Here is a 19,014-nt window from a genome sequence, read left to right on the forward strand (position 1 = left end):
AAAAATGCATCATCATCCCCTTTTGGAAAAACTCGGTTCCCACTAACTAACACATTGATGGGAGCCCACTGAACATTAAAGGCATTTTGGAACACACCCCTGTCAACACTGTAATTATTGTAAATTTATTACTAAACATCAAACTTTTATACATTCTGAGTTTAATTATAGTTTCAAACCGAGATTCAGAGCCACATGCAACACTTCAGGATTAATTTATTTGGCTACATGCGAATGCTGCAATGCGTTCTATGTAGGGCTCACTAAACGGAAACTCAAGAATAGAATATACAACCACCAATATGATATAAAAAAGAAAAATGAGTTAAATGCCTTAGCCAAGCATGTAATGTGTAATCCATCACACTTTTTTGTTTTTAGGGTGCTGCAGATAGTGGAGAGCACGGACAGGGGAGGTGACTATATAAATTTACTTGAGTTGACTGAATTACGCTGGATCCTTAAACTTAGAGGTCATTGTTATCCAGGTTTAAATAGTTATATTACTATAAAACCTTTCCTTAATAATCGAAGATAATAGAGTGATGTGGAAGCCTATTTAGACTTTTTATATATATATTTATATTTATATTTATATTTATTTATATTTATATTTATATGTATTAGGTTATAAATTTTACCTATTAACTAAAATATTTGAAATAATCTAAGGTTATAGTACATGTTAGGCCTTAGTTTCTACTGGAAGGTACTATGTTCTCTGTTTTTAAGATAGATTTATAGACAGTTAATCTCAAAGTTGCTTGCAAATATTTAGATATAGAATTAAATGTTTTACACTTACAATGAAGTTAGATGCTACTGATGCCTTGGATTTTATATTATTAAGAAATGATAAGAATTTAAAGTCTTTTTGAGTGGGTACACACATATTATTAAGTGTTTAAGATATTATATAAATTTACTTTCACATTTTTATATTTTTATATATCATATACTTTTTGAAAGTTGTTCACATATCTATATATTTATATGTTTACATCAATTTATCTGTTTATTTATATATATTTATCTATTTAAATTTATATTTATATATTTATAATATTAAAAGTTCATTATTTATTGTATTTGAATTTTAAAACATTTTTAAAAAATTTTTTAAAATTTTTTAATGTTAAAGCATTAAGAATGACTTTTAGAAAAGTCTTTGGTGAATAGTTAACTATGATAAATATGATTTTATATAAGTATCTTATAGTAAAAGAGTATGCATTTGGTTTTAAACTATTGTTTCAGAAAAAACTGTTTTCACTTTATGCATTTTGTTCAGTTCATTGAATGCTTATTACCCAGTCAGCACTTTACCTTTAAGAGAAATGCATTTAGAACAGGTCCCTATGATTAAAATCACAGCTAATTGATTTATTGATTAATTTTATTGAATTATCTTGGGCTATGCCTCCCTATAAATAAGTGGTTGAATTTCATATTAAACTGTCTGAAGAAGCGTATAGTAATATACGTGAAAGCGCTAACCGTTTTTGTCTGTTTAAACAATAAAAAAGTTTTTTAAGTAACGTGGAGAGTCGGAAGTTTCGTTTTCTACAATTATATTCCTGGATTTAACTACTGGCTCTTTAGCAGCTTAGAGATCCGTATTTTACATTTCTTTTGAACATTAAAGGCGTTATAAGAGATCTGGGGATACAGGTTGACAGCAACCTCTCCTTCGACCATGGTCAGAAAGTCCTTCTATGTGCCACATCCCATTACCAAGGGTTTTGCATCCAGGAAGAAAGATGTCATCATCTCTCTCTACTCTTCCCTCATTAGGCCAATCATAGAATATAATGCCCCATTTGGCATGTACCTCACTAGACATATGCAACAGCTGGAAAGTCCACAAAAGTACCTCACGAAGAGGATCCTAGGCCTTAAACACATGTACGCGGACAGACTCAAAAAACTCCAGCTATTTTCTGTCTCATATCGTCTACTAAGAGGCGATCTCTGCTTGACTTAAAAAGCCATGTCTGACCCAGCTCTGTTAGAAATGCTACATCTAAAGAAATCCCAATCCCTCCACACCACACACTCCAGAGACCTCAACCTCATTACCACAATCAACAGAACATGCTGGAGGAACAGGTTCATAACCCAGAGACTGCCCATGCTCTGGAATAGACTTCCCATACATGTCAAGCAGAGCACCTCACTGGTCCTTTTCAAGACAAATCTCGATGAGTGGATGGGAAATAGAAAGTTCACCCGGGGGATCACTCTGGTGGCTCTACTTGATAGAGGCACTGGGAACTAATGCCAGGCAGCACGATGCCAGGGCACTTCTATGGGCTAGGCTTGTAAAGGCTCCAGGGCCATTACTCTAGTGCACACCTATGAACCCATGAACCGACCCAGGAAATTGGCTTGGCATATATTGTTTGGTAGTATGCCCTAAATTGTTCTAGTGTCTCCCTTTTGGAGATCCTGAGATCTTGCTTGCGAAATATTTCATAGTACTGAAGCCGGAGCTTATTATGTGCTATCTCAGTTTTTTTTTTTAATTTTCTGTATTCTAGACTTAATATGGGATACTGTTTTAAAACAGCTCAGATCACTAAAATAAGGCATCTGGATTGACCTTTTTCTGCATTCTTCCTGCAGATCACCAGGAACTATCTTCTCTGCTCTCAGTAAAAATGGGGGTTCCACAAAGTTCCATCCTTGGACCTCTAGTGTTTTCTATGTAGCTCCCACTGTATTTCATTGTAGAAGTACTAGACTGTAATTTTCCATTAGACCACAAGGTGGAGCTGTTTCAGGGCTATAAAAGAATTTTGAAAGTGAAAGAGGGGACTGAGTTACTAGCTGAATGAGGGAAGACTGAAACTGTGAGCTGAAGGGAAAAGGGCCTTGCAGCATGACTGGATTTTCTTCTCTGGTGCTTTGGGACAGGGAAGTGAAGTAGCAGTTTGTGTCTGTTTGTTGCTGAAATCCTGGATGATGCTATTTTGTGGAATCAGGAGAGAAGGCTGAAACCAGTAGTTCCATGCCTGCATATGATTCAGCAAGAAAAGGAGTTCCTTTGGGCCTAGTACAGAGAAGCCATAGATGATTACCAGAGTTCTGGTAGGTGATTTTTCTACTTTTCTCATCAGAGGAACCACGGTACCTGGTCACTAGGATAATTCTGATGAAGTGGTGAGACACTCTGGCCATCTTTTTTACATTTTATAAGATTGTGGTCCCCCGCTTTTTAAATGCTTTGTGGATTACAAATAACTGGGATCCATATGAGCTCCAACTTAGGCCCCATCGTGCCAGCAGAAAGACTGTAAGTAGTCACTCTCCAGTGAGCAGGGTATAATAGAGTGTTTCATAGTTGGTCTGTTTAGAATTTATCAATGGGGTTGAGGGAGTTAGTACTGCTCAATGGCATTGCACTTTCTCATATCTGTATTGTTGTATTATAAATTGTCATTGTTCAATGACATTGCATTTTGTTTGTGTTAGTACTGCTGCCTTCAAGAATTCTGCTGCTCAATGGCATTGCATTTTCTCATATCTGTATTGTTGTATTATAACTTTTTTATTGCTTAATGGCACTACATTTTTCCCGTGTTTGTATTGCTGCATTATAAAGCTTTACTGCTCATGGATATTGCCTTCTTTGTGCATGTTTCAATGTCAAGTCCTTTTTTTTTCTGTTGAGTTCTGGGGAAGAGGGTGAATGTATGTTTCACTGCATGTACATCTCACCTTGCATTATTGCTAACTGGTCCACTGTTGAAATAAGTTTTTTGGGGTTGTGCTATTGCCTTTTTAGCTAGATGTGTCACCTAGAATAAAACCTGTCAATCTTGCCACCTTGGTATGTTGGGCCTATAGGGGTATCACCAGAGTCAAGTAGGAAGGAACCCATATCTTTCATCTACACCTGTGGGTGCGCTACATTTGGGGGCTCATCCGGGATTGCCTGTAAGCAATTCCAGCAGAAACATGAACCCAGAAGCTGCAGTTTCACTGCCCATAAATACTATAGAGCCTGAAGTTCTGAATGCTTTGGGAAGTATTGTAGAAAAATGCTTAAAGCCTACACAACCATTCACAGGGTTTGGCTATCGCAAATTGCATTTCTTTTCCGGCAAACAACCCACACCTCCGGAAGAGGAAGATTTTGAATCCTGTATGGATCAGGCTTCACAAGCCATAGAGGAGTGGGATATCCCAGAATCTCAGAAGAAGCAGCAGATAGCTGAAAGTCTAAAGGGATTAGCTGCTGATACCATACATAACCTAAGGATGGGTAAGCAAGATTGCATGGCCAAGGACTATTTAGGAGTACTGCAGGATGTGTTTGGAAGGACCAAGAGGGCTGTTGACCTACTGTATCATTTTAAACAAACATACCAAGAGGTTGGTGGGAAACTATCTGATTACATTAAGTGATTAGATAAAATGTTCCACCAGATCATCCTAAAGAAGGGGGTGGATCCAAAAGTAGCTGACCAAGTATGGATTGGACAAATGTTATAGGGAGCTCAAGCTATGGATCCCATTGTGTGGAAAATGAGGATGAGAAATAGGGAAGAGACTCTTTGTAGCCTATACCACCTTTCAGTCAGCATACAAGCTTTTTAAATTTTCCCAGTTGTCAGCAGTACTGAAGTAGTGATCTAATGAAGAACATGGATGTAAAGGAAAGTAGTGCCCTGACCCTGGATGAATGTAGGGGTAGCTGTAGATACAGCCCAGGTCTGGCCTCTTAAGCCCTCATGGAAAGAAGTTTAAACTAGGTATAAATTAGTCATGTCAGTGGGCATCTTTAATGTGGGGTATTATGGCTATACTACTAATGGGCCTATGAATCAACAGCCCTAGTATTGACCTATGAATCTGCAGTGCAGTTTTGTAAGAACTTAGCATAACAGATGCTCATCTAGATCTCTGTTGGAGTACATGTACCCTCTCTCCTTCCCTCATGTCTGTATTATTCTGCCTTCTTTTGACCAAGGTAGACCCTTAATTACCCCATCCCCTCATTATTCCTCTATATCTGAGATCATTTTCTTAGAGTATTAGCCTTAGACTGTTTTTTTGCTGACACATGAGGCAAGAAGGCTTGGAGAATTTTCGCACCCACATGACCCTTTATGTACTTTCATGTAGTCTTGTGCATAGGTCAGATGTATGGCACAAGAGGAAAGTGCCCATGTGTTTGTAAACTGGAAGGCCATATGGTATCCCCTGGTAGGATACTTCTTGATTGGCAAGAGTACTGCAGCAGTGATCTGTTCAAGCTTATACTGTTATGGTAAATTCTTACACAAGTGTACTCTCCTTTGAAAGGATCTTCTTCACCCTTTTAGTCTACAAAAGTGTTTTGCATGCAGTTATTTCTGTAGTTCAAGATTTACTTTTGGTAAGTTCTTAGACCATTAAATTTCTAAATGTCTGTAGAATCAGTTTAGTCAGATGGGATGTAATGCAGTACAGTAGTGACTTTGGAATGTTAGGTTCTTCACTTGCTATAGGCATAAACAGCTTTTCCAAGGAAGACCTTTATTTGATTGGTTTTCCTACATGACAAATAACTGTTGTGTCTGTGTATTAAATTAGCTTTACCAGCTGCTGTTTTCAGTGTACCTGACTATTCCTGTGTGTGTGAATTATTAGTTAAAATAAAGGTAACACATTGTGCCATTACTTCTACCCACTGTCACCTATAGTTTTTAAGTAAGTTTCCAGATATAAATGTAATGTCAATACCTAAATGTTTTTTGTTTCAAGGTCCGTAACTCTGGAGAATGGGTTCAGCAACAAGCACTGTTATTTTTTTTCCATTTTTTAATTATACAGTTATTCAGCCTATTAGAGTTGCTTGTTAGCTCCAAACATTCTGTTAAGAAATACCTTTTCTGATCAATACCAGAATATTAATAAGGACTTGTATTTTTATCTTGATCCCTTTAGCCTTTATAATGGCAACTCTTTTATTGCGTGAGACATACCTTATTAAGGGTTCACTACAAAGATTAGATAGGGGCAGAGCATGTAACCTTGCCTTATACCAGAAAGCATTCCATTAACTAAAAGTTTTATTGAAGTATAGTTACAGTATGGCTACATTTGTTAATCTTTAACCAGATTCACTTTTTGTTAGAAGACTTTATAAAAAATCAGTAGTACCAGACAGAAAAGTGTAGTTTTCTAATGAAATGACTAGTAGTAGTTGTAAAACAGTGTTGTTGTACTCTGTAGTTTGCTGCAGTAAAGGGAGATCATGCATTGTAAACAATTCCTTAATGGATAGTATAATAGTAAGAAATGGCTAACCCTTCCAAGGTCATTTCTTAGAAAACTCATGAAAAAATACCCTACTTCAAAGAACACAAGTCTCTCTAGACACTTCACAATGCACATAAATGGCTTGGATGGTCAGCCCTTTGTGGGATCCTTGTCTATTAACTGTTCTGTATTCAAACATGGGATGGGAAACAGATAGTTTACCCTGAGGATCACTTCAGTGGCTCTGCTGGACAGAGGCACATGGAACTAATCTAAGGGGGCGGCAAAAGCCAACACATTCTGGCTAGGCTTATAAATGCCTTCGAGCAGATAGCCTTGTACCTACCTATGAACCTATAACTTATTCTCAGTTGGTTAAAGAGGTGAGGGAAGAGGAAGCCCTGTTGGAAGCCAAATCTCAGTGTTCAACAGCAACTAAAACAGTGAGTGAACACCAGCAAGAGCTGATAGCCATCTTCACTACTCAAACAAGAGTCGTGATCCAGAGTGTCCACAATGTAGAGGTGTCACAGCTGCAGATGCAGGAGTCTTCCCTGACCGACGCCATAGCCCAAGTCACCAAGGCAGTTACAGAATTGCAGAAAGCCATGATAACTTTAACTGAAGGGAGGATTATATCAGCTAGAACTTCCACAAAAGGACTTGGGGAAGAACTGAATCAGCTCATGTTCAGAGTTTATACTGGATTTGGTTTTCGCTGTGGGGATGCAGGGTATATAAAGCGACAGTGTCCTAATGCAGAGAACTTGAGAAAATTGAGCAAACTTTTATTGGCTAGTGCAAAGCAGGGAAACTTCAAAGGGCCTCAGTGAAGGAGCCAGCCGAGTGCCCAGTTACAAAGAGCTCCATGAAATCTAACATCAAGAGACAGCATCCTGCATCTCCTTTCCACACAAACCCTTGTAATAGGGGAGAGAAACTACCCACTATGCACACTTCTAGTTCATCTGAGGTGAACAACCAAATTGGAAAGCCATCTCAGCCAAAATCTCAGCATCTGAGACTGCAAAGCATTACTAAGCAAGAGTCTTATCCGTTTAGGAATGGCAAAGTCAACCGGTGGTACCTCCACCACATGCTGACTGCCATACAGATGAACAGCACCAGAAACAGAAACTACCTGATGGCCTACTGGGACCGTCCACTGTCGTGTCAGTAAAAATAGGAGGAGTGTATAGTAAAACACTGTTGGATACTGGTGCACAAATCACCATTCTGTACAGAGACCTCTACCAAAAATACTTAAAACATTTGCCACTTGAAAAGTTAGAAGATTTGGAGATCTGGGGGCTAAGTGACACAAAGTTCTCTTATGATGGTTATATCTCACTCAAGTTAGAATTTTTCACTTCAGTTTTTGGGTCAACAGAAGTTTTTGAAACACTTGCTGTTGTGTGCCCCAGGCCAAAAGGAAAGGATTCAGCATCTGTTTTGGTGGGGACAAATACTGACCTCGTCAGAAGAATGCTAATGCCTCAGTTGACTCAGGAACCTGTGAGCACAGCTCATCGGAGAGTCTGCACCCATAATCCCTATGCCTCCTACTCCAGTGGCGACACTCCTTCCCAAGTTACGCCTAAGGCTGATTACCCTTGGTGGAATGTACCTTTTGAATGCAAAAATATTGTTCAGTTGATGGTGCCTTAGTCGTGTAAATATTTTGCTGCTAATCTATCTTTGACTTGGGGGGGACCCAAGATTTTCAAGTGGGGGGAGACTGTAGCACCCACTGTATTTCATTGTAGAAGTACTAGACTGTAGTTTTCCATTAGACCACAAGGTGGAGCTGTTTCAGTCATATAAAAGACAATTTCGAAAGTGAAAGAGGGGACTGAGTTACTAGCTGAAGGAGGGAAGACTGAAACTGTGAGCTGAAGGTAAAAGGGCCTTGCAGCATGACTGGATTTTCTTCTCTGGTACTTTGGGACACAGAAGTGAAGTAGCAGTTTGTATCTGTTTGTTGCTGAATTCCTGGATGATGGTATTTTGTGGAATCAGGAGAGAAGGCCAAAACCAGTAGTTCCATGCCTGCATGTGATCCAGCAAGAAAAGGAGTTCTTTGGGCCTAGTACAGAGAAGCCATAGATGATTACCAGAGTTCTGGCAGGTGATTTTTCTACTTTTCTCATCAGAGGAACCACAGTGCCTGGTCACTAGGATAATCTCGACAGAGTGGTGAGAGGGATCTGGCCGTCTTTTTTACATTTTATAAGATTGTGGTCCCCCCCCCTTTTTAAATGCTTTGTGGATTGCAAATAACTGGGATCCATATGAGCTCCAACTTGGGCCCCATCATGCCGACAGAAAGACTGTAAGTAGTCACTGGCCAGTGAACAGGGTATAATAGAGTGTTTCATAGTTGGTCTGTTTAGAATTTATCAATGGGGTTGAGGGAGTTAGTACTGTGCAATGGCATTGCACTTTCTGTATTGTTGCACTATAAATCTTCATTGTTCGATGACATTGCATTTTGCTCGTGTTAGTACTGCTGCCTTCAAGAGTTTTGCTGCTCAATGACATTGCATTTTCTCATACCTGTATTTTTGTATTATAACTCTTTTATTGCTTAATGAAATTGCATTTTTCCCATGTTTGTATTGCTGCATTATAAAGCTTTACTGCTCATGGATATTGCCTTCTTTGTGCATGTTTGAATGTCAAGTCCTTTTTTTTCTGTTGAGTTCTGGAGAAGAGAGTGAATGTATGTTTCATTGCATGCATATCTCACCTTGCATTTTTGCTAACTGGTGCACTGGTGAAATAAGTTTTTTGGGGTTGTGTTATTGCCTTTTTAGCTAGATGTGTCACCTAGAATGAAACCTGTCAATCTTGCCACCTTCGTATGTTGGGCCTATAGAGGTGTCATCAGAGTCAGGTAGGAAGGAACCCATAACTTTCAGCTACACCTGCAGGTGCGCTACATCTATATTTACCAATTACCTCTACACCTCTACTCTCCACAGTCATCCAGTTTGCAAATGATTCTACATTAGTCTGTGCCTCCTCTTCACTTCAGGAACTACACCAACAAACTCAATTCTCCCTTCTCTCTATCGAATCTTGGCTCACTGACCGCCAGCTAATACTGAACCCAAACAAAACACAGCTTATCATCTTCCAACCCACACAGCATACCAATCCTGACCTCTCTTTTGCATCATATCCAATAACAAGATTATCATATCTCCTGTTACTCACACAAAATTTCTTGGTATTGTGATTGACTTAAACATGAAATTCAATATCCATATCTCTCTTACCATAAAGAAAGTCCACAAAAAATAGGTACTCTATATAGGAATAAACAGTTTTTAACAGACACTACTAGGGCCACTATTGCATGCAGACATCTTATCTCTACTCTACTGTATGCTTCTCCAATCCTAACCAACCTTCGAAAATCTGACCTAACCAAATTAGAAGCCTGCTACAACAAAATTGCCAAATTCACTACCAACAGTTCCTACAGATCACACCACTGTCTTGCCTTCAAAAAGTTCAACTGGCTAGAACTTTCTCATCTACTACTATATGATCAACTTATCCTGACACACAAAATTCTGTATCATCCCGAGAAAACCCCCTTCACTGCGAGACTGGATACTTCTATACTCTTGTACCAGACAACTACGCTCCACTAACAAATTTCTCCTCAAAGTAACTAAAGATAATACAGCAGGCTTATCCCTCTGCTCTAGCACTATAGCAAAACATTAGAACAAACTCCCACCTGCCATCACAGCCACAGCTTCCATACTTGAATTTAAAAAGTCCTTAACATCACATTTGTTGAGCTCTGCAAACGTGACATTACAGGCTAATACTAAGACCCTCCCTTCCTACTCTCTTTTTCTCCTTTCATGTGACCATCAATTACACTTTCATCCCACTTCTCTCCTCTTATTTCTTATACAATTACGTCTATCCATGTCTCATCCTTGTTTACCCTTTGACAGCTGCTAAAATGTAAAAGATACTTTATAGTGAAACTAAGATTGCTTATTCCAGATCCTATTATATACATTTTGTTATAGGATAAATATTGCTATTCATCATTTGTAGTTGACTGTGTAAACTAAATTGTAAACTATTAATGTTTATGTAATTGTTATTTGTGGAACTTTTCTTCCTGGGCCTCTGCTGAAAAAGGACCCATGTCCAGTTGGACTTTCCTGTAACCAAACGTAAAATAAAATAAAATTATAATAAATAAATAAATATGCTAGTTCTATGTTCCAATATTTCCATAGCCCATTCACCCAGACTGTTAGGTTAGCATGTAACGCCCTTTAAAATTATCCCAAAGAATATGTGGGTGATATGTACATTTGCTATGGACTGACAGAACTTATTGAGTAATTCAAACGTAATAAATATATAGGTTCATAGTTTTATAGGTGTGTACTAGGCTAATGGCCCTGGAGCCTTTAAAAGCCTAGCCCATAGTATTACCCTGGCATCATGCCACCCAACCTTAGTTCCTAGTGCCTATGTCGAGTAGAGCCATTGGATTGAACCCTGGGGTGAATTTTCTATTTCCCATCCACTCATCAAGATTTCTCTTGAAAAGGGCCAGTGAGGTGCTCTGCTTGACGTGTATGGGAAGTCTATTCCATAGCATGGGCAGTCTGTGGGTTATGAACCTGTCCCTCCAGCATGTTCTGTTGATTGTGATAATGAGGTTGAGATCTCTGGACCATGTGGTGCGGAGAGATTGGGATTTCTTTAGATTTAACATTTCTTTTTTTTTTTCCATAATAAATTTTTATTGAAATATATTTTCCAAAAACATTACAAAAATGCAATAAACATCACACACATAATACACTATAACTACTACAAACCATTTATACAATATCTACATGAAATGCTTCCTATATTTAATATATTCCTAAAATCAGTATCATGCTAATATAATATTGAAGACCTTTTCCCATATTTTCGGGTTATTAATATTTTTGTTAGTTTGTTTCAGAAGTAATTTATGTGCTAGTATATGTTTTATAGCCACAAGCTTAAAATTATTCCATGATGTCTTATGTGGTTCTAGCCAATTTGTGGCTATATAGAGTTTCATCAGCAAAAAAATATTCATACAAATAATAGTTTGCGATCTGGAAAGCTCTCTTGGAGGAATGTGTAGAATCATAAATTCCCATGACAGTGTAGAACTTTGATAACCCATCTTTTGCAGTTGTACTTTAAGAGAGTTCCAAAGTTTATATACGCATTTACAACTCCAGAACATATGAAGAAGATCCTCTGTTTGATCTGCACAGTATGGACAAATTGGAGAATTCCTAGGGTTAAATTTATGTAATCTAAGATGTGTGTAATATGCATTGTTCCAAATCATCAATTGCGTGTACATCAGTTTTTGAAAAGAAACTGATTTCCTAGTTATAGCAATTGCTTTTAATATCTGATTGTCTGTTACTGTTACTTTGTTTACCCAATACTCTGAAAGCAAAATTTTGTCCTGAAATTTCAAATCCTTAATTCATTTGTATGCAGTTGCTATAAATTTAGTGTCTTGTTGGATAGCTTGCCACAATTCAGAGCACTTATCCACAAATCCGGCTGCAGGTTTAAAGTTCCTAAAATAGCTCAAGGCAAGTTCTTTAACTTGTCTCATTATAACTATGTAACTTCTAGGTAGATTCATTTCCTGTCTAATTTGTAAAGCCGATAAGTCAAGTTTATTAAAAACATCAAATAGAGTCAGATTAACTATTAATGGAAATTTGCTGAGATCGATCAACTGATTATTTAGTTTAAAATTAGGATTCCTGTGGAAAGGTTGAAGAACCATCATATATTGCAATAAATCTACGGACTGAAATAAAGTTTGCAAAGATGAGACACAGGTTATTATGTGGTCCATGACCCCATATTTTATCAGACTAATTTTGTCCATAAAGGGTAATGCTTTAGGATTTATTTTCCTATCCAAAATATGCTTATGATTCAAGACCACCCAAGTTGGTATCCATTTTGTGTTCGTTACATCATAATTAGCAATTCTTAAAATTTGATTAGCGTTTACAATCAAATAATATGCTTCAAAGTTTGGTAGCTCAAGTCCCCCTCTTGTTTTAGGGTCATTAATTTCTCATAAGATATTCTAGTTCTTTTGGGTTCCAGATAAATTTAGCTAGATCTTTATGCATTTGTTTAAAAACTGTTTTTTGAAATTGATAATTGGGCAGACCTAAATATGTATAACATTCGTGGTAGTATATTAATTTTCACTATTGATACTTTTGCTAATACCGGTAGTTTTAAATTCTTCCATCTGTCACAATCAGCTATTATGTGTTCCCATACTAGTTTAACATTATTGTTATAAAAGTCCTTATTATCCGTAGAGAAGTTGATACCCAAATATTTAATATTTTCTTTACATGTTAACTTCCCCATCAGGGCCATTAATGAAAAAGGTTTTGGGGTTCTTAACGGGAAGATATTCGTTTTCTGTAAGTTAATTTTATAATTAGAAACTACCGAAAATTCGTTTATGAGCTTTAATATCTTTTCACTGTCCGAAATTGGGGTTGTACAATAAATAATAAGATTATCGGCGAATGCTGACATTAATATTTTATTCCTATAAATTATTGCTGCATTATGATACAAATTTTGCTTGATATATAAAAATAGGGGTTCTAGATATAGGTTAAACAATAAGGGGGACATGGGACAACCCTGACGAGTACCATTTTTAATCTGTATTCTGTTAGAATAAGTCCTATTGATGTATAGCGTAGTGTATGGATTACTATATAATATTTGTAGTATCTGAATGAATTCTTGGGGCAAGTTAAAATAGGGTAACACATCAAACAAAAACTTTATGTCTACTCTATCAAATGCTTTCTGAGCATCTATTATAAGAGCATAGATATTAAAGTTGTTTTGTTTAGCATACGTCATCATATTATGCAGTGTAAGTGTGTTATCGCTAGTTTGTCTAGTTGTCATAAATCCAGCTTGTTCCTTAGAAATTAGATATATCAAAACCTTCTTTAGTCTTGATGCTATAATTGATGTTAAAATTTTCATATCCACATTCATTAGTGCTATTGGTCTGTAATTATCTGGGTTAAGGGGATCTGAATTGGTTTTATGTATGAAAATTGTTTTTGACGCATTGAGGTGGGGGTCACTAATTTTATTTTTAGTTATATAATTAAATACATGAGACAATTCTTTTCCCAAACTATCAGCAAACTCTTTGTAAAATTCAACCGTAATACCATCAGGCCCTGGCGACTTATGTGCTTTCATTTGTTGAATTGTATATACTATTTCTTCTTTAGAAATAGGTTTAATCAGGTCACTTTGCAGGCTCTCTTCTAATTCTGGAAAGTTAATTTTTTGCAGAAAACTTTTATTCTGGTTATGTAGAGACCTATCAGTTTGCCCCTCATACACCTTAGTATAGATTTTCCCAAAAACATCAACAATATCCTCAGTTTTAGAATATATTGTGTCGTTATACTGTATTTCCGAAATATATCCAGTTGTTTTTGATTGATTTATAATCCTTGCCAGTGCTTTTGATGGTATTTGAACATTATTAGCATATTTCACTAAACACCTATGTTCTTGAAGTGTTAATTTATTATTATGAAGCAAAAGAGATCCCTTTGAAGCTTCAACATTTCCTCCTCAGTTTGAGCGTTAAAATTCTGAATCAGCTCATTATCAAGTTGTTTTATTCTTATTTCTAGTTTTTGAATATCACTATTATGAATTTTCTTATAATATGAGGCTTTTTGTATAAGAAATCCTCTAATTTGAGCTTTAGCTGTCGCCCATTCAATGTCAGGAGTATGTTTTGGAGCTTCAAGCTATCTGTAAATTCTTTCAAATATTTTATAATTCCGTCTGCTATCTCTTTTTACTTAAAAGATTTGGGTTGAGTGACCAATTATAACCCCTATGCCTTCTTGTGTCTTTTAAATCTTTAGAAAATTTTAACGAAATTTTTGAGTGATCTGATAGATGACGAGTATGTATAACCACCACTGGTTCTAAATTCGTTAGTGCTTTAGATGTCAAAAAGTAATCTATTCTAGCCCACATTTTGTGGCATGGTGAATAGAAGGTGTATTTATTTGCATTATTAATATCTTGTGAATAAGAAAAGGGGTCATATAATTGAAAATCTTCCTTAAAATCATTTAATGCTATCCCGCCTGCTTATTAAATGCTCTTTGTGGACAAGACCTATCCAACTTTGGATTTTGATAGGTATTCCAGTCCCCACCCACAACAAAATAATAACCATCATATTGTGTTAATATTGGATATAATAATGCTATGAAACTGTGTTGATCATTACATGGGGCATATATATTCAAAAGTAGGATAGGTTTATCAAATGCATTATCCGATAAAATCACATAACACCATTGCCCATTTGGATCCACTTTGGAGTCTAAAATCCTATCTTTGTATTGGGTTTTGATAATTATAGCCACTCTCGCACTGTTTGTCTTACCTTCTGATGTCACTAGCTCTCTAATCCAGTTCTTTTTTCTAATATCATTCCATTGTTCATTCATCAAATGTGTTTCCTGTAGAAATACAAACAGTGCTTTGTCCTGTAATAATATGTGTAGCAACAGCTTTCTCTTCTTCAAGTTCTGGAGCCCTTTAACATTCCATGAGTTCAACTCCCACATTCGCAGGTCTTGGTATCAAATAACAATATAAGAGGGAATTATCAAATTGACATGTATTGACTGTACACTATATCTAATCTGGAAGCATTTCCTACATCCCGTCCCTAACCAGTGCTTACCCACTTTACCCCTGGACCAGGATTTATATAGGTCTTGTATAAGAGAAAATATAAACAAGATTAAACACACCAACACATTGAAAAACTTCAGGTAATAACATTTAAAACATTTCCTAAACTTACAACCTATATATTCTAGCATATCTACATCAAAGTCTAAACTACACATTCCCTACCAAACACCGCTACTTAACTACAGCTTTGGTTTAACTATTAGTTAAACAAATCTCATTTCTAAGGTTATTACTGTGTAAAGGAAAGTTTTAGTAGATTGGGTACTTATTTTATCCTACCTTAAGTATCTGTTTTGTTGCAATCATTATGTACATAAACTTTTTACAGAAGAGAGGAGAGAAAAAAAAAATGCATCCTACATTTTAAATCTGTACCCTACACAGTGCCTGCCACTCACTGCATATAGTAAAAAAAAAAGATTTTGATTCACACCTATAAAACAAGAAAAAAAATAGTAAAAGTACATGTTATTATGTGCTTTAAGTACATACTGTAATGTTATTTCGTTATAAAAAGAACATTAACATATTATTTTCAGTTCTCTTTGTCTTCTCAAGCCAGGAAACCATCAGAAATACTCACGACGGGGGACCTCTTTCACAGCAGGACCACAGGAAGTGTTGCATCCAAATCGACACTCTCAGTTGAAATCCAGGCATTTCCTGTTTACCACACAATGGAAATAGACCTTGGAGGTCATAAAAGTCTGGAAACCAGACAGCAGGCCCTCAGATTAGCATAAACAAATAGTTTTATTGCTTTTTCAGAGGCCTGAACAGTTTAGTGAAGAAACAAAGGATTAGAAAAGCCTTGAGGTAAAATACATGCTGGATCTGACTACAGGAACATGCCAGTCTCAATGGAAGTTCTTTTCAGCCCTCTGATGCAGGTAGAACTTTAAAAACTTTCAGAAACACTTATTTTGCCTGATTTTTATTGGAAACAGAATATTTAGTGCCATCCACCATAAATGTAAGCATATTGGGGTATTTCATCTGGAATTTAATTTGTTTATCAATCAGAAATTTACAGTAAGCAGATAAAGACTGTCTAGCCTGCCTTACTTGTAATGGTAAATCTTGAGCCAGAAATATTTTAACATTTTTCCACATAACATAGCCACCATTTTTTTTTGCAGTAAACAGTATTTTGCTAACATCTTGAAAGTTCAATATCTTAACATATACAGGTCCAGGCATAGTAGAAGCTTGTACCTCTCTCAGCTCTGTGTGCCCTTTCTATTACAATCTGTTTCACCCCATCAGCATCATTTAACAGGATTTCAAATATTTGTGTTATGGCTGGTATTAGCTCTGCATACTGGATGTTTTCAGGGATTCCTCTTATAATAATATTATTTCTTCTAGACCTTGCTTCTAAATCAATAAGTTTATTTTGCATGGCTTGTACATCCACATCACATACCTTTGATTTTTTCTCCAGCATGTCAATTTTATCCTCTATTTCAGAAATTCTGGTCTCAGTTTTGTCCATTCTCTGAAGCAATTGGTTGCATAAAACTCCAAATGTTTGTATTTGTGAGGTCAAGTCCTTTAGAGCTTCCTGTATAGGTAGTAAAGCGTGTTTGATATCCTCCATGTTTAGTGGCTGATCAGTCCTGGATCTAGTTTCTGGTTTCTGTTGTTCCTTCTGTCTAGTAATCCTTTGTTTTTTCGCAGTTCCATCCTTTACTGGTGACTGTAGTTCTGACAAATTTGTCTTAGTAGTAGTTGTTTCCATGGTTCTTCCTTGTTGCAAGATTTTTCTTTCCCCAAGCAGAAAGGCAGAATAAAGAAAGCACATGGTCCTTTGTTTGTTTCTCTCTTCAGAGCAAAGTAATCACTTGTAATCCTGATGGATAAATACTTTTTTTTCCCACTTTTTTAACTGATTTTAGATTAGGTAAGTATAAATGCAACTTATCATCAGTTTGATGTTTAAACCTCCTGATACCCACTCAGATCAGAGATTTTCCTCGGGTTAATTAAAGAGCTGCAGTTTAGCAGTGTTTACAGCATGGCAGCCATCTTTGAATCCAGATGTAACATTTCTAACAGAGCTGGGTCAGACATAGCTTTGTAAGTCAAGCAGAGATCGCCTCTAAGTAGGTGATATGAGACAGAGAATAGTTAGAGTTTTTTGAGTCTGTCCATATAGGACAAGTTTTTAAGGCCTAGGATCCTCTTTGTGAGGTACTTTTGTGGCCTCTCCAGTTGTTGCAGGTGTCTAGTGAGGTACATGCCAAATGGGGCATTGTACTCGATGACTGGCCTAATGAGGGAAGAGTAGAGGGAGACAATGACCTCTTTCTTCCTGGATGCAAAACCCTTAGTAATGAGATGTGCCACATAGAAGGACTTTCTGACCACAGTGGCAACGTGGTGGTCAAAAGAGAGGTTGCTGTCAACCTGTGTTCCCAGATCATTTATAATGCCTTCTGTGTTCAGTGGACTACCATCAATGTGGTAATTCAAGGAAACTGGGATTTTCCCAAAGGGGATGAAGACACATTTTCTGGCATTGAGCTTAAGGCCATGGTTCCGACACCAGTCGTTGGTCTCATTGAGGCCTTTCTGTAGGATGTCAACATCACTTGGGGAGTTAATAATAGCTCCTAACTTGCAATCATCTGTGAACTTTGTCAGCCAGAGTCCCTTCGTGTTGGCCTGGACTTCAGAGAAGTAGATACCAAACAGGAGAGGACCCAGGACCGAACCCTGTGGGACTCCACTTGTGACTGGTCGGCAGTCTGACTTGGAATCAGCTACTTTCACACTGTGGGTTCTATCTGTGAGCCAGTTTGCAACCCACATAGTGATATAGGGGTTGATGCCTAGCTTAGTAAGTTTTTCTATGATTCCCGAGTGGGGAATGGTATCAAAGGCCTTGGCCAGATCAAGGTAGGCTGTATGAACCACCTTACCTTCATCCACAGCTCTGGTGACTGACTCAAAGAAGTTGACTAAGTTGAGCAGGCATGAGCTACCCTTCACAAAACCAAACTGTATAGGATCCAGAGTTTGGAGATTATCTATATCCTTGTTTATTAGGTCCATGATGATGCGTTCTAGTATTGGTGGGGGTGAACCTTGTTAGGTGCAATATAAAGCTTCATGGCCCAAACACAGACAAGGAACCAGCCTGAAAATTATTTATTATTATTTATTGACATTTATTGACTAGGAAAGTCCTCTGGCTCAGAAACTCATTTTCAGTGGAGGCCCGGGGAGAAAAGCTCTACAATTAATACAGAGAAAAATATAGAGAATTAAGATTGATAAACGTAAACAACAAGCTTTGCAAGAGTTATAAAAACATAAACAAAGGATTTGGTAATCAAGTACATATACAATCACACAAGTAAATGGTTCCACTTGAAACCGTCGAATGTTCAGAACATCGAAGGTTAAAAGTGAATCACACGAACAGAAATAAACTTACAAAATCTATTTTATGCAGGGGGGCTTTGTGACCCCCACAACCCCCTACTTTAATATTCCAACTCCGAGATCGCACTACTGTGGGGTAAGGGAAATCTCCCATTTACCGCTATATGCAGTAGTGCTAAACGGGAGATTTCCCGTACCCTACCTGCAGTGCCAACACTCAGATGGCACACACACACACACACACACACACACACACACACACACACACACACACACACACACACACACACACACACACACAACATGCATGGCACCTTGCTGCCCTGCATACACACCCAACATTTTACATTTTTACTTACCTGGCACTTCCACTTTTAACCTTTGATGTTCTGAACATCGATGTTCTGGTCTCGGTGATCAGAACTTCGATGCTCTGAACATTCGACGGTTTCAAGTGGAACCCAGGTAAATACAGTACATATACATATACAATCACACATAAGAAAATACAGTACAGTACATAAATACAAT

Source organism: Protopterus annectens, chromosome 8.part0 (genome assembly GCF_019279795.1).
Source record: "Protopterus annectens isolate FY-2018-M chromosome 8.part0, PAN1.0, whole genome shotgun sequence".
Lineage (NCBI taxonomy): Eukaryota > Metazoa > Chordata > Ceratodontiformes > Protopteridae > Protopterus > Protopterus annectens.